The 23,603-nt window shown below is 49.0% G+C and overlaps 1 protein-coding gene and 1 long non-coding RNA gene across 2 annotated transcripts in view; one reads left to right on the plus strand and one right to left on the minus strand.

The window, feature by feature from the left end:
* SULT4A1 (sulfotransferase family 4A member 1) overlaps positions 1–23,603 on the minus strand; it is a 123,878-nt gene that overhangs the window by 16,992 nt on the left and 83,283 nt on the right. The gene's annotated exons all lie outside the window — the stretch shown is intronic.
* On the plus strand, positions 6,476–19,506 carry LOC121006939. The gene is made up of 3 exons (XR_005780387.1): positions 6,476–6,746; positions 18,942–18,948; positions 19,497–19,506. It is a non-coding gene; the product is annotated as an uncharacterized LOC121006939 (long non-coding RNA).

Genomic DNA, 23,603 nt, shown 5'->3' on the forward strand with positions numbered 1-23,603 from the left:
TCCTTACAGTGAAGAGCTTTGTTACTGTTCAGTTTGAGAGGGCTGCCGGAGCTTATGGCACACCGCTCTGAAGTGAGGAAGGAGGCGCGCAATCCTCACTGGCGGGGTAAGTGGTCTTGTTGTGAAATATAGTGTCTCTCCTTCCTGCTGAGTGCGGTACTGAAGACGGCCTCAATAGAAGGTCTAGGGGACCGTCTTCACTACGGCGCTCAGCAGTGAGGAAAAGTGGCTGAGTGCTTCAGACTCCTGCTTATAGACGTCAGCGGGGTCCCAGCGCTGGACACGCCAACAGGAGACCTCCATAACGGACAGACCTGTCACCTGTAGACCTCTATGTTGCCTGTTAGCTTTCTTATGAATCCATCAAGGATTAATTGCAGCATGTTCCATCAGACGCGGCTATAAGGATTTCTTCTGTAATGCGACAGGTGATAAATATCGATCTTAGGACAAACCCTTTAAACCTCATAAAATCACTGCAACAGTGACCTCAGTGGTGCCAACCCCTCAGCGCAACAGTGACCTCAGTGGTACCGACCCCCTCAGAGCAACAGTGACCTCAGTGGTGCCGACCCCTCAGAGCAACAGTGACCTCAGTGGTACCGACCCCCTCAGAGCAATAGTGACCTCAGTGGTACCAACCCCCTCAGAGCAACAGTGACCTCAGTGGTGCCGACCCCCTCAGAGCAACAGTGACCTCAGTGGTACCGACCCCCTCAGAGCAACAGTGACCTCAGTGGTACCGACCCCCTCAGAGCAACAGTGACCTCAGTGGTACCGACCCCTCAGAGCAACAGTGACTTCATTGGTACTGACCCCTCAGAGCAACAGTGACCTCAATGGTACCGACCCCGTCAGAGCAACAGTGACCTCAGTGGTACCGACCCCCTCAGAGCAACAGTGACCTCAGTGGTACCGACCCCCTCAGAGCAACAGTGACCTCAGTGGTACTGACCCCTCAGAGCAACAGTGACCTCAATGGTACCGACCCCCTCAGAGCAACAGTGACCTCAGTGGTACCGACCCCCTCAGAGCAACAGTGACCTGAGTGGTACTGACCCCTCAGAGCAACAGTGACCCCAGTGGTACCGACCCCCTCAGAGCAACAGTGACCTCAGTGGTACCGACCCCCTCAGAGCAACAGTGACCTCAGTGGTACCGACCCCCTCAGAGCAATAGTGACCTCAGTGGTACCGACCCCCTCAGAGCAACAGTGACCTCAGTGGTGCCGACCCTCTCAGAGCAACAGTGACCTCAGTGGTACCGACCCCCTCAGAGCAACAGTGACCTCAGTGGTACCGACCCCCTCAGAGCAACAGTGATCTCAGTGGTGCTGACCCCTCAGAGCAACAGTGATCTCAGTGGTGCTGACCCCTCAGCGCAACAGTGACCTAAGCTAAATTTAAAATGGTCTAAATTTGCTATTTATGCATGGAAGACAGTTCTAGAATACTAATAATGATTTCCCTGCATAAATAGCAACCCCTTAATGTTATGTAGGCCTTAGTATTAACAATTTGAATTACTGTAACTTTCGTACTCCTCATCGGCTGAAAATACTACTCAAAAATGGTAAGAGGAGTATTTTTACTCTTCCAGAAAAAATGTAGCGCGACCTCTGCCTGTAATATTTTATTACAATGTTGCTTATTGCTATTCCAATAAAAAAAAAAAATTGGAAAAGCAATATTTTGTAGTGTTTTTGTCTGGATTTTGTCCTCAAACAGTGACTATGATGAGAGTGATTGTTGCCGCTCAATATTCTAGAACTAGACTGAGCGGAAGCTGACTGGAAAGGCGACGACCATGTTGCAGCTGGTATTCAACTACTGCCCTCTGCTGCTCACAAAGCCTGGCCAACATGTGAAACGTGGAGTTCCAGCGCATGCTCACGTCGCACAACAGTCGGTGAGCTGGCAATTGCAAGTGCTGCTGCAGTGTTGCCAGACCTGCGGCATCTGTAGATGACTTTTGGAAATGGGCACACACATGGCGCACCTTCACCAGTAGCTAAGGCAAATTGGGGTAGGTTTTGAGAAACTGCTGAACCACTAAGTTGAACACGTGGGCTAGGCATGGTATGTGTGTGAGCTTCCAGCTACTGACTGATGGCTGACTGGTGCTGTGAGATGAGATTCAGAGGTGGAAATGGAGGAGGAGATGGAGGAGGAGAATGGGGGGTTGCAGCCACTAGTGTAGGTGGTGGCGGAAATCCTGATAGAAGTAGGGCCCACAATCCTTGGCGTCGGTAGCACCTGTGCCATTCTAGGGTACGACTAATTACCGGCCTCCACAACGTTCACCCAGTGTGCAGTCAGGAAAATGTAGCGTCCCTGGCCAAAAGCTCTTGTCCATGTGTCAGTCGTTAAGTGGACCTTCCCAATAACTGCATTGGTCAGGGCACAGGTGATGTTACAGGATAAATGTTACGGGATGTTATGGGATACATGCTGGTGTAAGGTGGGGACGGCACACCGGGAAAAATAGTGGCGGCTGGGGACTGAGTAGCGAGGGACAGCCGCCACCATCAGGCTGCGGAAAGCCTCTGTGTTCACAAGCCTAAATGGTAACATTTCCAGGGCCAGCAATTTGGAAAGGTGCGCATTTAGTGCTAAGGCCTGTGGGTGGGTGGCTGGGTATTTGCACTTTTTTATTCAAAGGCCTGGGGCATGGACATCTGTACGCCGCGTTGGGACACGGAAGTGGATGTGCTAGATCATGGTGCTTGCGAAGGTCCAGGTGCAGGGTGGAAGGCATCCGGGCCTGCGTCTTGGCCAGGGGATTGTCCAGCACGTAACACAGGGGAAGAGGAGGCAGTGGTGTGACCCGCAGATACTAATTGTGGACCCAGGCGTTCGGCCCACCTATTAGGGTGCTTTGATGCCATGTGGCGGATCATGCTGGTGGTGGTGAGGTTGCTAGTGTTCACTCCCCTGCTAATTTTGGTATGGCACAGGTTGCAAATGACAATTCTTTTATCGTCCGCACTTTTCTCAAAAAAGCGCCAGACTGCGGAACATCTACCCCTTGGCAAGGAAGATTGCCGCAAGGGGGTGCTCCGGGGAACAGTTGGTCGCCTGTTTGGTGTGGCCCGCCTTCTCCCTTTTTCCACCCCACTGCCTCTTCCAGCCTGTTGCGGTGCTGTGGATCCCTCCCCCTCTGTATTGCTGTCCTCGCTCGGCTTGCCACCTTCCCAGGTTGGGTCAGTGATTTCATCATCCACCACCTCCTCTTCCACTTCTTTAGTCTGGTCATCCTCCTGACTTGTTGACCTAAGAAGAACCTCACTTATTGACAACTGTGTCTCATCCTAATCATGAACCTTTTGAGACACTAATTGCGGTTGACTTATTGGCAACTGTGTCTCATCGTAATCATCCACCTCGTGAAACACTAATTGCCGTTTCCCACCGTCATCTTTTTCTGACTGTGGATGCTCAAGAGTTTGGGAATCAGTGCACAAGATCTCCTCATGTCCCTCTTGAAGCAGGATTGGCGAGAGGGCCAAATCAAGGAATGGCGATGAAAAGAGCTCCTTGGAATATCGGAGTGTGGAATCACTTGTTTGCCAAGACTCCATGGTGGGAGGAAGGAGGATGAGGGTGAGGATTCTGTTGACCAGACTCTTGGCTACTGAGACTGGACTTTGTGGAAGACAGGGTGGTGCTTAACCGACTGGAAGCATTATCTGCGCCGCCCTGCAAACTGGGACATGAAGCTAGGTATCGTGGATGATTGTGTTTCTTGTGCTCTGGCAGCAGGCACAGTTTCTCCGCCACAGCCTCTGAGTGCACTATCGGCAGCACCGCCACTTCCCCGTCCCTTACTGCTCGCCTTGAGAATATTAAATGGTATTGATGCTTGCAAGTATGTCACACGTACAGTAGCGCAGGTTTTGTAAGTGTATGCGCAAATAAATTAAACTGAATGTCACTGATATTTCGGATGCACAAACATTATACAGGAGATGTAGCGCAGGTAATGTCTCTGTCACCAGCGGCAAGAAAATTACACTCGATGTCACAGATATTTAGGATGGCCAAACATTATACAGGAGACGTAGCGCAGATAATGTCGCTGTCAACAGCGGTGAAAATATTAAACTGAATGTCACAGATATTTAGGATGCACAAACATTATACAGGAGATGTAGCGCAGATAATGTCGCTGTCACCAGCCGCAAAAAAAATTTAACTAAATGTCACAGATATTAAGGATGCACAAACGTTATACAGGAAATGTAGCGCAGATAATGTCGCTGTCAACAGCGGCGAAAATATTAAACTGAATGTCACTCATATTTAGGATGTGCAAACGTTATACAGGAGATGTAGCGCAGGTAATGTCGCTGTCACCAGCGGTGAAAAAATGAAATGTCACAGATATTTAGGCTACGCAAATGTAACACAACAGATGTAGCAGAGGTTGTGTCACTGTCAGCAGCGGACAAACAATTGCACGCAATTTAGCACAGGTTGTGCTAAAAATATATATTGCAGCAAGATAAAACAATAGTCCTTAAAAGGACTTTTGGGTCTCTAACACCTTTCAAGACTAAACCCTGCCTAAAAAATAAAACAATTCCTGTCCCTACACTATCTGTCCCTTCTTCTAGTCTCACCCTGACTAAGACTAAGCCGAACAACGTATCATCGGGTGCTATATAGCACCCGATGACACGTTCCAGCCAGCCAATCACTGTAATGCCAGTAACCAACATGGCTACGGCATTACAGTCAAAATGGTCGAGTCAAAATGGTGTTCGGACGAGCATGCTTGCCCAACATTAGTGTATACCTCTGAAGGAAGCCATACATTCTGTGTACACAGAAACACTAAAAAAGGTATTGCTAACTACAAGTAAGCAATCACAGGCCACACTATGTTACTACAACAGTGGCAGTTATGATGACATCACAGGGCACATGACATCACAGACACCATATGATGTCATAATTGGTGCAGAATGACCAAACTTCTAAACCAGAACCATTTTGTGTCACTTGAGCTTGACAGCTTGAAGAGGACATATCCAGGTATGTAGCTCTTCACTCAATGCTAAGAACTCAGGCCTTCACATATCGTGTAGCTGGAGGGTGTGCAGTGAAGTACAGAACTGCGCCATTAACCAGAACTATAGTTAAGGAGTAGCAACTGGGGCAAGGATCCCGGGAGGGGTGCAAACAAACCAATTGGCCATGGCCAGGCAATTCAGAAACGGGACTAGGGTAGCCAAATTGAACCCTTAGGTGAAAGTAAGCACAGATATATCTCTGCCAGTAACCCCCCAAAAACTGTATAAGAAATGTTCCTTGGTCTTACTTTATGGAAAATGTGAGCATCTGGGCACTTAGGGGGAGATTACACCTTTTATTTCCCAAAGGAGCTGTGAAAACTGAAAGGTGGAATCTGATTGGTTGCTATGGGCCACTAAGCCGGTTCTACTTTACACCAGTTTGATAAATCTCCCCTTTAGTTTTGTTCCTTCATAAAGTGCAAAATATGGCATGTATGATCCTGGCCTTACGGAGATTGTCCCATCTGGACAACCGCTTCTCTACATGAGAACTTCTTAGCGATCAGCTGTTATCAATGGGGGATGTTACAGCCTCTCCAGAACACAGATTTTATTTCATGGCCCCTTACAAACTATGATAATACTATACATGAATGGCTGCCAACTGTCTCCAATGTGAAAGGCCTGTTTCAGAGAAAGTCCCTGCAAATTTGGGCCTTCCTGAGCCCAAAATGGGCAGGGCTAATGTAAGCCTTGACCATAAGTGGTCCTGGGCGGGTTTGGGGTGTTTATTCACTTCTCTAACTCTCTGCTGTCAGCTGCTTTGGGTCCTGTTGGATAAGGGGGTGACTAGGGACTAGTAGGTTATTGCTGCCAGGAAGCCCAGTGTGGAATCCTGTGTAGGCCTTTAGCACATGGAGCAGTAGCTGATGTAATGAAGGTAAATGATCCCTTTAAATAAGAGCCATGACAATTACCAATATATATTGTGGCTCTTACACGCCGTGCTGTGATGTAGTGCTATACAGGTGCAGTACTAGAAAGATTTTCCTGACACTGGTACTTTACAAATCTGTGACGGTGATCATGTACTTGATTGTTTGGCTGGCAGCTCTGATGAGATCACAAGGCTGATGACATCATAGACACCACATGACATCACAGGGCACATGACAGCATAACACCTCATGACATCACACCTGCTGCAGAATGTACAAAATTCTAAATCAGAATCATCTTGGGTCATTTCAGCTTTAAAGCTAGAAGAGGACAAGTCCACGCAGAAGAGGACACTTCACTTAGTGCTATAGATTGTAAGAGATTGTTAGACTGTAAGATCTGAGGAGCAGGCCATGAATTGTATATTAGATTGTAAGCTCTTCGGAGCAGAGTTTGTACTGTATATTAGATTGTAAGCTCTAAAGATCAGGGCATGTACTGTATATTAGACTATTAGATTGTAAGCTCTTAGGAGCAGGTTGTCTCTTTCCTTCCAGGGTCAGCTCTCCGGAGCTTTATATTACATACATATATACAGCAATATGCAGCAGGACAGATGTAATCCAGGGAGAAATCCGATCGCCACATCTGGGGTCAGGAAGGAATTTTTTTCCCCCCTGAGGTAGAACTCTCCGGGGGGTTTGTTCGCCTTCCTCTGGATCTTTGGATCCGGTGGCTCTCATCTCAGGACAGTGGTGGACTGGTCTGAATGACCGCAGCAAGTCCTGTGGTCTCCCCCGGGCCTGACCTGAGAGTCACTGTGATCCCTGTTTAATTAAAGGGCCAGTAATATTTTATTACAATGTTGCTTATTGCTATTCCAATAAAAAAATAATTGGAAAAACAATATTTTGTGGTGTTTGTTTTTTGTCTGGATTTTGTCCTCAAACAGTGACTATGATGAGAGTGATTGTTGCTGCTCAATATTCTAGAACTAGACTCAGCTCCTGATCAAGTATATAATAATGTGTATCATCCCCTAAACACATGGGGGCAGCTGCTGCAGGACCAGGAACTATAGGGGGCTCCATTATAATAAAGTATATGATCTCCTAAACACATGGCGGCAGCTGCTGCAGGACCAGGAACTATAGGGGGCTCATTATAATAAAGTATAATCTCCTAAACACATGGCGGCAGATACTGCAAGACCAGGGACTATAAGGGGCTCCATTATAATAAAGTTAATAATCTCCTAAACACATGGCGGCAGATACTGCAGGACCAGGGACTATAGGGGGCTCCATTATAATAAAGTTAATAATCTCCTAAACACGTGGCCGCAGCTGCTGTCACGGTTCTCCCGGTGGCGGCAGCAGCGTCCGGTGTAGTGTGGATGCTGAGGTTGCACCCTGGGGTGGAGGTCAGACAGGTCTATATGGCGAGTGATAGAAAAGCATTGTGGGAGATTTATCATAGATTGACATTTTATGCCGGTCTCTGAAATCTCCAGCACAGCCGGTGGATGCGACTAGTTTATGGCGAGTTGCAGGCCTCGTCGTATATTAGGTGCATTCACCGCCAGCTCAGAGCTGCTGCAGATTTGTCTAGGTTTTCTCCTGAAAACCGATGCGAATTAGGGCTCATTCACAAGTGCCCCATGCCCATATTGCAGCCTGTACACAGCAGGGTCCACAATATACGGGCACCGTCTGTGTGCAGGCCATACTGCGGATGAATTTAATGGGTCCGCAATCCACAAGATATGCAGTGGAGCGGAGGCACGGATCAGAAGCCCTCGGTAGCACTACAAATCGCTTCCGTGTGATTTCAGTCCGTGCCTATGCACCGCAGAAAAATAGAACATGTTCTATTTTTTTGCAGTGCGGAACGTGTCTTGCAGATCGTTGACCCATTCAAGGGAATGGGTCCGCAAACAGCGTGCACTCGGTCGGTACCCGTGCATTGCAGAACACTTTTTGCAGTCAGCAGCATGGGCACAGGTCACACACGCTCATGGGCATGAGCACTTACTGAAAGGAAGTCAATTTTGAGACCAGAAATTTGAGCATCTGCTGAAGGGGCTCCTATACTATTTATGAATCAGTGCCATTATTTGGGGGCAAACAGGAAGGATTTTGCTCGGAGTGTGCCCTTTTTTGTTCCTCACTTAAGATTGGAAGCCATGACACCGTGAAAGACACATCGCAGACAGCAAACAATCCCCCTGGCAGATCCCGATGACTTATAATTGGGTCCGTCAGGATTCCAGTGGGATGTCTGTCGCTCTGACGTATAGAATCGTTCTGCATGTTGTACTACTCTTCCTATCAGAGCTGGAGAAGCTCCAGGTGAAAGCTTTTGATAGCAGTGCGAACACTTATATGTCATGAGTGTTTACTAGTGTAGATCGAGCACCAAAGTGCTCAGGTGCTCAAGTAAAACACCTCGGGATGCTCGGGTTCTCCACAGAGAACCCGAGCACAATGGAAGTCAATGGGAGAACCAGAGCATTAAACCAGGTACCCCCTGCTCTGAAGAGGGGAGGGTGTCTGGTTCACAGGTCAGAAATTGATGGAAACACCATTGAAATGGTTTGGGAACAGCATGGGGAGGATGTCTGGATGTATCTTGGACTCCCAGGTCGCTGCTGGGAATGATGTTGTCCAAGTAGTACGCCACTTTTAGAGACTGACAATAATACACAGAAAACCGAAGAAATAAGATTTTAGAGGAAAAATTGTTAGGAAACATTCTTTCCTATATATTTACTTTTATATAAAGTGTAAGTGCTGCCAAAAACTACAAGGAAGAGGCACCTCGATACAACCTGTATATCACATAAAGGAGGGCCTCGCTCACATTGTGGTACAATTGTTCAGGTAGTGGGACTCCTACACTATGCACTAAGTGAAAGGGCTTCCAAAAATGACAAGGAACCGGTACTCCACTACACCCTTTATTACACATAAAGGAGGGCATCATACACACCCTTGAAAAATTATGATTGATGGCCTGCTGGTGACCCTCAAAAACATTAGGAGCAATGGCCTGCTGGTGACCCTCTAAAATATTAGGGGTGAGGGTTTGCTCCTGGGCTGACCATCTAAAACATTATGGGCGAGGGCCTGCAGCTGATCTGACCCTCTAAAACATTAGGGGCGAGGGCCTGCAGCTGATTTGACCCTTTAAAACATTAGGAGTGAGGATCTGCTGCTGGGCTGACCATCTAAATCATTAGTGGTGAGGGCCTGCTGCTGATCTGACCATCTAAAACATTAGGGGTGAAGGTCTGCTGCCAGGCTGACCATCTAAATCATTAGTGGCGAGGGCCTGCAGCTGATCTGACCATCTAAAACATTAGGGGTTAGGGTCTGCTGCTGGGCTGACCATCTAAATCATTAGTGGCGAGGGCCTGCTGCTGATCTGACCCTCTAAAACATTAGGGGTGAGGGTCTGCTGCTGGGCTGACCATCTAAAATATTAGGGGCGAGGGCCTGCAGCTGATCTGACCATCTAAAACATTAGGGTTGAGGATCTGCTGCTGAGCTAACCCTCTAAAATATTAAGAGCGAGGGCAACCTAATAAGCATGTTGATATGATGGAGAATGAGGACGAGGACGATAAAAGGAAGATTCAACCATATACCCTTGTTTGTGGTGGAAGGGGTGCATGGGAATACAGTGTATTCAATACACCATAAAAACACATTTAAAGTGCCTTTATGGTCAGCCGCTTTCCTCTGGTGGAGTAGAGCAGTCAGGGGCAATCCAGGCCTTGTTTATTTTGATAAGAGTTAACCTGTCAGCATTTTCAGTTGACAGGCGGATGCACTTATCAGTTATTATGCCCCCGGCAGCACTAAATACCCGCTCAGAGAAAACACTGGCGGCAGGGCAGGCCAGCACCTCCAAGGCGTATAGCGCAAAGAGATCACTGAGGACGCTAACACGGTCTGCTACGTACTCCTTCACCATCTTCTAAAACTTTTCCCTTCTTGTGACACTAGGCCGCGCATCAGGGTGAGGGTGCTGGCGGGGTTTCATGAACTGTCCCAGGCTTTGGAGAGTATTGCCCTGCCTCTGTTGGAACTGCAGTGTGTTTCCCTCGTCTCCCCTCCTCGGTTGCCCAAGGAACTACGTACTCTGCCGCCAATGTTGTCAGCTGGTAATTTTTGAAGCAATTTATCCCCAAGGACCTTCTGGTATTGCACCATTTTGCTAGTCCTATCCACCACAGGAATAAGAGATGAGAAGTTCTCTTTGTAGCGGGGGGCGAGAAAGGTGAACAACCAGTAATCCATGTTGGCCAAAATGCGTATAACGCGAGGGTCACGGGAAAGGCAGCATAACAAAGTCCGCCATGTGTGCCAGAGACCCAGACAGACAAGACTTCGCTGTCCTCATCAGGAGGATGACTCTCAATCTCCTCCTCCTCTTTCTCCTCTTCGGCCCATCCACACTGATCAGATTGCTATGGGTACTACCCTCTGTAGAGGAGGCAACCGTCTCCAGCTTCTCCTCCTCCTCATCATCCAATTTGCGCCGAGAAGACGAACGGAGGGTGGTCTGGCTATCACCCTGTGTACTGTCTTTCCCCATTTCCACCTCTTCCACATGCAAAGCGTCCGCCTTCATTGTGAGCAGCAAGCGTTTGAATAGACACAGAAGTGGGATGTTACGCTGATAATAGCAGCTTTGCCGCTCACCATCTGTGTTGATGACTTAATAGGATGGAAGAATTTCCTCCGTCTACTGATACCTACCCAGATCCCCTTTAAATAATCACACCAACACCTACTTGCTTGGTAAAATGACCATGACGGCCAAACTTTATTATTCCACACATTAAAGCAACATCTTTCACCATATAACATGAATAATAATAACAGCAGGCACTTATTAAACATCCCTCAACATTATCACCTACTGCACCGTAACAAGGATCCTGGAGGGCAACCCAAACTAGCAGTATCCTCCTTCACCGCCTCACCTCGTACTTCAAGCTTACCCTTGGCCGCACTCACCGACCCAAGGGCACCAACTCCTTGAAGTATACCAGTATCCCTCCTGTAGGGCTTGTAGCCCAAACAGGAGCCCCATCCTCGGTATTAACAAACCATATGAGATGCAGGCTCCAACATGTCCTGCATCTCTTAACCATTGAATTGCTCCCCCAGGATCCCATATCAAGCAGCCACCAAACGACCACCGGTGACACCTCACCTGTGGGCGTCCCGCCATACCTTAAGGGCAGTCTCCAAACCCTCCTGAATACCCAATGCCCACATGTCTATGCCAACGTCATTCAGGTGCACACCATCCTCTCTCAAGAATTGAGGCGACGCCGCCTCCAATTCCCGGTGACGCACTACCAAACCACCTTGCCTTATTCAATTTTGCCCGGGCTTTATTGATACGCTCCACCGACCTGGCCAACCGCCAGCAACGTCTCGCAACCACCTCTGATCAAACAATCAACAAATCCGGAAAATCCGACAATAAGCGCAGCACATCCAACTTAATGTCCCGGATCACATCCCGAGATCGCCTCACACCCAGATCGTTGCCCCCAACATGGAGCACTAAGATATCAGGCGGCCGATCTAAAGTGGCATTAACCTGAATTTCAGGCAACACCCGACCCCAAAGGAGCCCCCTCAACCCAATCCACCTGATTACCAACTCATCCGTCGGGAAACCCAATTGGTGTCCGTTCCGCCTGACATCCGCACGTAAGGCCCCCCAATGGACGTACGAGTGCCCGAAAATCCATGCCAGACAAGGCGCTGCCCCTGTAACAAAAAATAAACATATTCATAACAGATCCAGAACACCAACACTCTTCACTCACAAAAGACCCGCCCAACAGTCATTCATAAAAGATGAGGTCGAATATATGATTGAAAACAATCCGACTCCCAGCGACCAATACGCTTGATAACATCTTCACCCAGCCCCCACCTGGCCGCTTCAGTTGCTGCCCCAATCCGAAAGGAGTGGGAAGCATAATCATTAACAGGCAAACCCGCCGCCAACAAACACTTCCTAAAAACAGATATGAATTGAAAGCGAGACAACCGCAACCCGACCTGATGAACCAACAATGCACCCGATACATGCGGCCGCACTCCCAGATATTCCTCAACGCAGCGCACTGGACAAAGTACCGACCCCACCAATTGCCGAAGCCACAAAACCACACCTCTACCTTCCTGATCAGTTTTAGACTTGCGTATTACGCACCGCAAACCGTCTTCCAACAACAGTACATCTTCCAACAACAAACCTCCACCACCCGAGCACTAGCTGCTACCAATTCAGAAATACGAAACGCTCCAAAAAAGGCTAGCGAAAACGCAGCCCTAACAACAACACCTCAAATGCCGACACACAAACCGACTCCGCCCTCTCCCACAACAACTGCAACACCGCAAAAGACACTGGCCTTCTAGTGTCCCTCCGAATCAACCCACGACGGTAACCCTTCAATGCCTGCCGAACCCCAAAACACTTAGAAACATCCGCCAGACCCCGCCAGTGCAACCAGAAAGCCACAGCCGCAACCCTCTTTGACACCACCGAGAAAGACAGACCTGCCGCATAACACGAACCCACCCAAAAAACCAATAACGTCCGGAAATCATCATCCGAACTACAACCACCTACCTGCTCTATCAATTCCTCCCACAAAACCCACACTGCCGAGTAGGCCGCCCACGTACCTCTACTAAGCGACTGCCTAATCAGATCAGCTGACACCCCAAGGCCACGCTCCAGAGCCACTGGGGACAGGGTAACCCCCGGACTTCGGCACCCGGCGCCAAGCTGCGAAAGCGATCCCACTGGAAACGAGAAAGGGAATCAGCAAGTGAGTTATCTACCCCAGGAACATGCACAGCAACAAAACATGCATTCAGCCGCAAACCCCTCAACACCAAATGCCTTAATAAATTCAACACCGGCGGAGAGTTGGCTGTCTGACTATTAATCGCCTGCACCACACCCAAATTATCACAGTAGAAACGCACCCGCCGATTCCTAAGCCATTCCCCCCACAACTCCGTAGCCAAAACAATAGGGAAAAGCTCCAACAACACCAAGTTGCCGAGGACACCAGCCCGTCTCCACTCTTCCGGCCATGCCTCCGCACTCCATTGCCCCTGACAAAAAACACCATATCCAAACGAACCTGCCGCATCCGAAAATAATTCCAAATCCACACTACTAATCGCCTCTTCCATCCACATAGACCGCCCATTAAACTCCCCAAGAAAGCTCTCCCAAACCGCCAAGTCCTCCTTTACCTCAGCCGGTAACCGCAAGTAATGAAACGGTGCAGCAACACCCGCAGTAGCCAACGCCAAACGCCGACAAAAAACACGTCCCATCGGCAAAATACGACAAGCGAAATTCAGTTTGCCCAAGACCGACTGCACCCGTTTGAGCTGGACCTTTTTGGCCCTTCGTAGGAAGACAACCTCAGCCAACAAATCAGACACCTTGTTGTCAGGTAGCCGACATTTCATGGCCATGCTGTCAATCTCAATCCCCAAAAACGTCAATACAGTGGAAGGACCCTCTGTTTTTTCACCCGCTAAAGGGATCCCAAACCTAGCCGCCACACGCTCCATCGTATGCAACAGAACAGCACACACCCTGGATTCAGCCGGACCTAAGAACAAAAAATCGTCCAGGTAATGCAATACTGAATTCCACCCTGACTCCTGTTTCACTACCCACTCCAAAAACGAACTGAACGATTCAAACAATGAACAAGAAATTGCGCAGCCCATCGGCAAACAACAATCCACATAAAAACAACCTTCCCATTGGAAACCAAGTAAATGCAAGCTATCCGGGTGGATGGGCAACAACCGAAAAGCAGCCTCAATGTCCGTTTTAGCGAGCAAGGCGCCCTGCCCGAAACGCCTCACCCAACGCACCGCCGCATCAAACGACGTGTAGGACACAGAACACAACTCATCAGCAATCCCATCATTCACAGACCCCCCTTGCGGATAGGACAAATGATGAATCAACCTAAACTTATTGGGCTCCTTCTTAGGCACCAAACCCAACGGGGAGACCCACAAATCAGGCAAAGGACACTCCTTAAAGGGGCCTACAACCCTGCCCGCCACAACCTCCTTCTCAATCTTCTCCATTACCACACCCAGATGGCGCAATGCCGAGTTCAAATTCCTATCCAATACACTCGGCCCAACTAAACTACACGGAATCACGAAACCTTCCGTAAACCCCGCCAACAACAACCGAGCCACCTCCCTATTTGGATACTTCCTTAAATAGGGGGCCATCTCTTCCACCCTCACCGGCGTCACCCCTCTTCTGCGTAGCCTCGGGTCCCTTACCCCTCCCTCGCCGGAAACACCGCGACAAACTGTGGGAACCACCGCAACCGGAGCACTCATGCTTGTACCGTCAGTCTGACAAGAACCTGCAATGTCCTTCATTAAACTGCCAGCAACAACCCTTTCTACTTCCTCCTTGCAGCTCCGAGGCCGAGGGACCCCCGGCCGCTCCCCGAAAGGGCTGAGAACCTCCCCTAGGCGCCGCCATCAGCCGCATCCAGAGACCAATGTCCTTATGATCCCATCGTATGCTGGGCCTGACCGCCTTCCGCTACCGGAACTGCTCATCATACCTAAGCCACCCCACACCCCCATAAGTCCGATGAGCCTCCCCTATCGCATCCATATAGCAGAACAGTGCAGAGCAATGTTCTGGTGATTTCTCCCCAACCAAACTGGCCAGAATCACAAAGGCCTGAAGCCAGTTCTGAAACGTACGCGGGATCAATCTATACCGCCTCCGTTCTTCCTCCTCTTTCTTACTCTCATCAGGTTTACCCCTATCTAAATTAAATTTTTCCAACGGAAGCAATGAGAATATTTCCACATATTCATCCTTCCAAATCTTGTCCCTAATTTCCTGCTTCAAGTGAGCCCCCAGCGGCCCCTCAAAACACACATATATCTCCCCCTTTGCGGCATCCGCCAACCGAACTCCATCCCCCACATCACTTCTAACACCCGCCACCGCCCCTGAACCTGAGGCCTGCGAACCAACAGCGGATACACTCACCCCGGAACCACCAGAACCCTGCACCATCCCTTGATCCAACGCCCCCAACGCCTGAGTGGACCCCCAAACAGACGCCGGAGAGACAGGCGCCCCGGTCCCCAGCCGTGAAAGCAAAGACAGCATACCAGACAGTACCTCCCGAGCTAAAACATCCGCCCCCCCCCCCCACTATGCTGTACTGGACCCCCAACCATCATCTGACACGACGTCATCTCACCTGGCCGTCCCCGGATGGATCCTCCGGCAGCCGCGGATCCGCTCAAAGACACTCCCACCGGCGTGCTTGCTCCGCAGGGCACGGCGACGTCCAGAGTGGAAATATCTCTTCCGTCTGCCGTGACGTCCGCTCCCGGATCCAGTTCTCCCTCCTCCAACTGTGACGCCTCCCCCTCCAGCAGATGACTAGAGGGGAGGGTAATACTCCTACTCCTTGATGTGTGGGCCGGATCACTCGGCCGCAGGCTGTCCATTCTTCCTGCTTGCAACTGAAGAGGCTCTGCAGCAGCTGTACTGCAAGCCGCCTCTCCATGCCCCTGCTCAAGGGGCAGAGCCACAGTATCCCTTTCATTAACATTTTGGGTGCAATGACGCCGGCCCACCACTAGGGGCCGCGACGCATCCACTTCAACACCAGCTCCTGCGCTCTCCCTGGACACCTCACTCCTCAGCTGCCGGCCTGTATCCATCCGCCGCAGCGCCGACACATCAGAAAATTCAGCCGCACGAAGGCCCGAGCCGGAAGACGGCCCGGCCGCACTGCTTCCTCCAGGATCAGGTAAGGCCTTCCTGGCTCGCTCCCCGCGCGGAGCATCTCGCGGGGATGCCGCGGCAGGCGATCCCACTCTCCCCCGTGTAACATGGGAAACAGGCCTGGGACGAACCCGGCCCTCTCCCGCCGGCCCGCCACGCGATCCCGGATTCCTCCCGCTGCGCCTGAGGGCCCGACCGGCTACAGACACCTCAGACCGCAGCGGAGGGTCCCTGGCGGGGCTCCTGATACGTCGGCGGACCCGAGGGGTGGATTCAGGGCTCAAGCGCTCAGGGGGGACAGATCTCCTGGCCCTGACAGCGCGAGCGGACGCAACCGGAGGCGGAGGGGGGGGGGGGGGTTAAGAGCAGCCTGGATGGTCTGCTGAAGAAAGTCCATACCATGCAACTCCACCGCAGCCCGCACCGACGCCAAAAGCTCATCCATGGATGCCATGACCACAAAAACTCGCTGGCTCAAGCTGGCAACTGACCAGTAGCCCCTCCCTCAGTTATTTATATACAGCCCGCAAAATTACCAGCTCCCCCACTCCGTCCAGCAGCCCAGCCCCCAACCATACACCAACCCAGCATCATTAACCCCTTACTAGCCTACAGTCTTCCCCCTAAGTCAGTACGCCCTGCGCTATGTCTGCGCCTCGCTCCATTGCTTTTATTCCTCAAAGTTGCGTAAAACCTCACAGAGGTCAGACATCCATGCCCACTCGTCGCTTGTAAAGAGCGGAAGCTGACTGGAAAGGCGACGACCATGTTGCAGCTGGTATTCCACTACTGCCCTCTGCTGCTCACAAAGCCTGGCCAACATGTGGAATGTGGAGTTCCAGCGCATGCTCACGTCGCACAATGGTCGGTGAGCTGGCAATTGCAAGGGCTGCTGCAGCGTTGCCAGACCGGCAGTAGCTGTAGATGACTTTCGAAAATGGGCACACACGCGGCACACCTTCACCAGTAGCTAAGGCAAATTGGGGTAGGTTTTGAGAAACCGCTGAACCACTAAGTTAAAAACGTGGGCTAGGCATTGGTATGTGTGTGAGCTTGCCGAGTTCAAAAGCCGCCACCAAGTTACAGCCATTATCAGACACAACCATCCCTGATTGTAGGTCGAGTGATGAGAGCCACAGCTCAGTCTGGTTCCTTATCCCCTGCCATAGCTCTGCGGCGGTGTGCTGTTTGTCCCCTAAGTAGATCAGTTTAAGCACGGCCTGTTGCCGCTTCCCCACTGCAGTGCTACACTGCTTCCTGCTAATGACTGATGGCTGACTGGTGCTGCAAGATCAGAATTCAGAGGTGGAAGTGGAGGAGGAGGTGGAGGAGGAGAAGGGGAAGTTGTAGCCACTAATGTAGGTGGTGGCGGAAATCCTGATGGTAGCAGGGCCCGCAATCCTTGGCGTCGGTAGTACCTGTGCCATCCCAGGGTATGACTCGTTCCCAGTCTCCCCAATGTTGGAGTGCCGTCAGGGAAATGTAGCGTCCCTGGCCAAAAGCATTGTCCATGTGTCAGTCCTTAAGTGGACCTTCCCTTTAACTGCGTTGGTAAGGGCACGGGTGATGATACGGGATACATGCTGGTGTAAGGCGGAGACAGCACACCGGGAAAAATAGTGGCGGGATAACTTGTTTGCCAAAAATCCATGGTGGGAGGAAGGAGTGAGGATTCTGTTGACCAGACTCTTGGCTACTGAGACTGGACTTTGTGGAAGACAAGGTGGTGCTTAACCGACTGGAAGTATTATCTGCTGCAATCCAACCGACCACCTGGTCGCACTGGTGTGACTTCGAAAGTGGTGTCCTCTGCCGCCCTGCAAACTGGGACATAAAGCCTAGGTATCACGGATGAGTGTGTTTCTTGTGTTCTGGCAGCAGGCACAGTTTCACCGCCACAGCCTCTGCGTGCACCATCAGCAGCACGGCCACTTCCCCGTCCCTTACTGCTCGTCTTGAGCATATTAAATGGTATATATGCTTGCAAGTATGTTACACGTAGAGTAGCGCAGATTTTGTAAGTGTATGCGCAAATAAATTAAACTGAATGTCACAGATATTGAGGATGCGCAAAATTATAGAGGAGATGTAGCACAGGTAATGTCACTGTCACCAGCGGCAAAAAAATTACACTGAATGTCACAGATATTTTAGATGGGCAAACGCTATACAGGAGATGTAGCGCAGGTAATGTCGCCGTCAACAGCGGCGAAAAAATTAAACTGAATGTCACAGATATTTAGGATGCGTAAAACGTTATACAGGAGATGTAGCGCAGGTAATGTCCCTGTCACAAGTGGAGAAAAAATGAAATGTCACATATATTTAGGATGCGCAAATATAACAACAGATGTAGCAGAGTTTTTGTCACTGGCAGCAGCGGCCAAACAGGTTGCGCTAATAATATATATTGAAGCCAGATAAAACAATAGTTCTTAAAAGGACTTTTGGGTCTCTAACACCTTTCAAGACTAAACCCTGCCTTAAAAATGAAACAATTCCTGTCCCTACACTATCTGTCCCTTCTTCTGCAACTCACCCTGACTAAGACTGAGCCAAACCAAGTGTCATCGGGTGCTATATAGCACCCGATGACGCGTTTCGGACAGCCAATCACTGTAATGCCAGTAACCAACATGGCTACGGCATTACAGTGAGTGCCAGTACTTCTCTGCACGTTTAATGGCTGCGTATTAGCCAACAAACGCGCGGGGAGGAGACTCAAGCATCGCGCTCGAGCACATGCGGCATTCGGCCGAACACCGCCGATGGTCGAGTCAAAATGGTGTTTGGACGAGCATGCTCGCCCAACATTAGTGTATACCTCTGAAGGAAGCCATACATTCAGTGTACACAGAAACACAAAAAAAAAGTATTGCTAACTTTAAGTAAGCAATCACAGGCCACACCATGTTACTATGCCAACAGTGGCATTTATGATGACATCACAGGGCACATGACATCACAGACACCATATGATGTCATAATTGGTGCAGAATGACCAAAGTTCTAAACCAGAACCATTGTGTGTCACTTGAGCTTGACAGCTTGAAGAGGACATATCCAGGTATGTAGCTCTTCACTCAATGCTAAGACCTCAGGCCTTCACATATCATGTAGCTGGAAGGTGTGCAGTGAAGTACAGAACTGCGCCATTAACCAGAACTATAGTTAAGGAGTGGCAACTGGGGCAAGGATCCCGGGAGGGGTGCAAACAAACCAATTGTCCATGGCCAGTCAATTCAGAAACGGACTAGGGTAGCCAAATTCAACCCTTAGGTGAAAGTAAGCACAGATATATCTCTGCCATTAAAATGTATAAGTAATGTTCCTTGGTCTTACTTAATGGAAAATGTGAGTATTTAGGCAATTAGGGGGAGATTTATCAATCTGGTGTAAAGTAGAACTAGTATAGTTGACCAGAAACCAATCAGATTCCACCTTTCATTTCCCAAAGGAGCTGTGAAAACTGAAAGATGGAATCTGATTGGTTGCTATGGGCCACTAAGCCAGTTCTACATTACACCAGTTTGATAAATCTCCCCCTTAGTTTTGTTCCTTCAAAAAGTGCAAAATATGGCATGTATGATCCTGGCCTTACGGAGATTGTCCCATCTGGACAACCGCTTCTCTACATGAGAACTTTTTAGCGATCAGCTGTTATCAATGGGGGATGTTACAGCCTCTCCAGGACACAGATTTTATTTCATGGCCCCCTACAAACTATGTATTACTATACATGAATGGCTGCCAACTGTCTCCAATGTGAAAGCTCTGTTTCAGAGAAAGTCCCTGCAAATTTGGGCCTTCCTGGGCCCAAAATGGGCAGGGCTAATGTAAGCCTTGACCATAAGTGGGTGGTCCTGGGCGGGGGGGTGTTTAATCACTTCTCTAACTCTCCGCTGTCAGCTGCTTTGGGTCCTGTTGGATAAGGGGGTGACTAGGGACTAGTAGGTTATTGCTGCCAGGAAGCCCAGTGTGGAATCCTGTGTAGGCCTTTAGCACATGGAGCAGTAGCTGATATGTAATGAAGGTAAATGATCCCTTTAAATAAGAGCCATGACAATTACCAATATATATTGTGGCTCTTACACGCCGTGCTGTGATGTAGTGCTATACAGGTGCAGTACTAGAAAGATTTTCCTGACACTGGTACTTTACAAATCTGTGACGGTGATCATGTACTTGATTGTTTGGCTGGCAGCTATGATGAGATCACAAGGCTGATGACATCATAGACACCACATGACATCACAGGGCACATGACAGCATAACACCTCATGACATCACACCTGCTGCAGAATGTACAAAATTCTAAATCAGAATCATCTTGGGTCATTTCAGCTTTAAAGCTAGAAGAGGACAAGTCCACGCAGAAGAGGACACTTCACTTAGTGCTATAGATTGTAAGAGATTGTTAGACTGTAAGATCTGAGGAGCAGGCCATGAATTGTATATTAGATTGTAAGCTCTTCGGAGCAGAGTTTCTGCTGTATATTAGATTGTAAGCTCTAAAGATCAGGGCATGTACTGTATATTAGACTATTAGACTGTAAGCTCTTAGGAGCAGGGCATTCATTGTATCTTAGATTGTAAGCTCTTAGGAGCAGGTTGTCTCTTTCCTTCCAGGGTCAGCGCTCCGGATACATATATACAGCAATATGCAGCAGGACAGATGTAATCCAGGGAATTATCCGATCGCCACATCTGGGGTCAGGAAGGAATTTTTTTCCCCCCTGAGGTAGAACTCTCCGGGGGGTTTGTTCGCCTTCCTCTGGATCTTTGGATCTGGTGGCTCTCATCTCAGGACAGTGGTGGACTGGTCTGAATGACCGCAGCAAGTCCTGTGGTCTCCCCCGGGCCTGACCTGAGAGTCACTGTGATCCCTGTTTATTTTATTAAAGGGCCAGTAATATTTTATTACAATGTTGCTTATTGCTATTCCAATAAAAAAATAATTGGAAAAACAATATTTTGTGGTGTTTGTTTTTTGTCTGGATTTTGTCCTCAAACAGTGACTATGATGAGAGTGATTGTTGCTGCTCAATATTCTAGAACTAGACTCAGCTCCTGATCAAGCATATAATAATGTGTATCATCCCCTAAACACATGGGGGCAGCTGCTACAGGACCAGGAACTATAGGGGGCAACATTATAATAAAGTATATGATCTCCTAAACACATGGGGGCAGCTGCCGCTGGATCAAGGACTATAGGGGACTTTATTATAATAAAGTATATGATCTCCTAAACACATGGCGGCAGCTGCTGCAGGACCAAGAATTATAGAGGACTCCGTTATAATAAAGTGTATGATCTCCTAAACACATGGCGGCAGCTGATACAGGACCAGGAAGGATAGAGGACTCCGTTATAATAAAGTATAATCTCCTAAACACATGGCGGCAGCTGCTGCAGGACCATGAAGTAAAGGGGATTACATTATAATAAAGTATATGATCTCCTAAACACATGGCGGCAGCTGCTGCAGGACCAGGAACTATAGGGGGCTCATTATAATAAAGTATAATCTCCTAAACACATGGCGGCAGCTGCTGCAGGACCAGGAACTATAGGGGACTATTATAATAAAGTATAATCTCCTAAACACATGGCGGCAGAAACTGCAGGACCAGGAACTATAGGGGGCTCATTATAATAAAGTATAATCTCCTAAACACATGGCGGCAGATACTGCAGGACCAGGAAGTATAGGGGGCTCATTATAATAAAGTATAATCTCCTAAACACATGGCGGCAGATACTGCAGGACCAGGAACTATAGGGGGCTCATTATAATAAAGTATAATCTCCTAAACACATGGTGGCAGATACTGCAGGACCAGGAAGTATAGGGGGCTCCATTATAATAAAGTTAATAATCTCCTAAACACGTGGCGGCAACTGCTGTCACGGTTCCCCCGGTGGCGGCAGCAGCGTCCGGTGTAGTGTGGATGCTGAGGTTGCACCCTGGGGTGGAGGTCAGACAGGTCTATATGGCAAGTGATAGAAAAGCATTGTGGGAGATTTATCATGGATTGACGTTTTATGCCGGTCTCTGAAATCTCCAGCACAGCCGGTGGATGCGACTAGTTTATGGCGAGTTGCAGGACTCGTCGTATATTAGGTGCATTCACCGCCAGCTCAGAGCTGCTGCAGATTTGTCTAGGTTTTCTCCTGAAAACCGATGCAAATTAGGGCTCATTCACATGCCCCATTACAGCCTGTACACAGCGGGTCCACAATATACGGGCACCGGCTATGTGCAGGCCATACTGCGGATGACAGGAATGGGTCCGCAATCCACAAGATATGCAGTGGAGCGGAGGCACGGATCAGAAGCCCTCGGTAGCACTACAAATTGCTTCCGTGTGATTTCGGTCCGGGCCTATGCACCGCAGAAAAATAGAACATGTTTATTTTTTTGCAGTGCGGAACGTGTCTTGCGGATCTTTGACCCATTCAAGGGAATGGGTCCGCAAACAGCATGCATTCGGTCGGTACCCGTGCATTGCAGACCACTATTTGCAGTCCGCAGCATGGGCATGAGCACTTACTGAAAGGAAGTCAATTTTGAGACCAGAAGGGGGTCCTATACTATTTATGAATCAGTGCCTTTATTTGGGGGCAAACAGGAAGGATTTTGCTCGGAGTGTGCCCTTTTTTGTTCCTCACTTAAGATTGGAAGCCATGACACTGTGAAAGACACATCGCAGACAGCAAACAGTCCCCCTGGCAGATCCCGATGACTTATAATTGGGTCCGTCAGGATTCCAGTGGGATGTCTGTCGCTCTGACGTATAGAATCGTTCTGCATGTTGTACTACTCTTCCTATCAGAGCTGGAGAAGCTCCAGGTGAAAGCTTTTGATAGCAGTGCGAACACTTATATGTCATGAGTGTATACTAGTATGGATCAAGCACCAAAGTGCTCAGGTGCTCAAGTAGAACACCTCGGGATGCTCGGGTGCTCTACAGAGAACCCGAGCACAATGGAAGTCAATGGGAGAACCAGAGCATTAAACTAGGTACCCCCTGCTCTGAAGAGGGGAGGGTGTCTGGTTCACAGGTCAGAAATTGATGGAAACACCATTGAAATGGTTCGGGAACAGCATGGGGAGGATGTCTGGATGCATCTTGGACTCCCAGGTCGCTGCTGGGAATGATGTTGTCCAAGTAGTACGCCACTTTTACAGACTGACAATAATACACAGAAAAACGAAGAAGAAAAAAGATTTTAGAGGAAAAATTGTTAGGAAACATTCTTTCCTGTATATTTACTTGTATATAAAGTGCAAGTGCTGCCAAAAACTACAAGGAAGAGGCACTCAGATACAACCTGCATATCACATAAAGGAGGGCCTCGCTCACATTGTTCAGGTAATGGGACTCCTACACTCAAAAAGCCTATGCACTAAGTGAAAGGGCTGCCAAAAATTACAAGGAACCGGTACTCCACTAAACCCTTTATTACACATAAAGAAGGGCATCATAAACACCCTTGAAAAATTATGATTGATGGCCTGCTGGTGACCCTCAAAAACATTAGGAGTAATGGCCTGCTGGTGACCCTCAAAAACATTAGGAGTAATGGCCTGCTGGTGACCCTCTAAAATATTAGGAGTAATGGCCTGCTGGTGACCCTCTAAAATATTAGGGGCATCACACACAAGGCGCTTCCGTACAGCGGGAAGGAAAGAGAGCGTTCATTCCTTCCTTCCAACTGTGATGCCGGTCAGCCACTGCCACCAATGAAAATGCGGAAAAGGGCTTGTGAGGGTGGGATTAG

The sequence above is a fragment of the Bufo bufo genome, chromosome 1 (genome assembly GCF_905171765.1).
Source record: "Bufo bufo chromosome 1, aBufBuf1.1, whole genome shotgun sequence".
Lineage (NCBI taxonomy): Eukaryota > Metazoa > Chordata > Amphibia > Anura > Bufonidae > Bufo > Bufo bufo.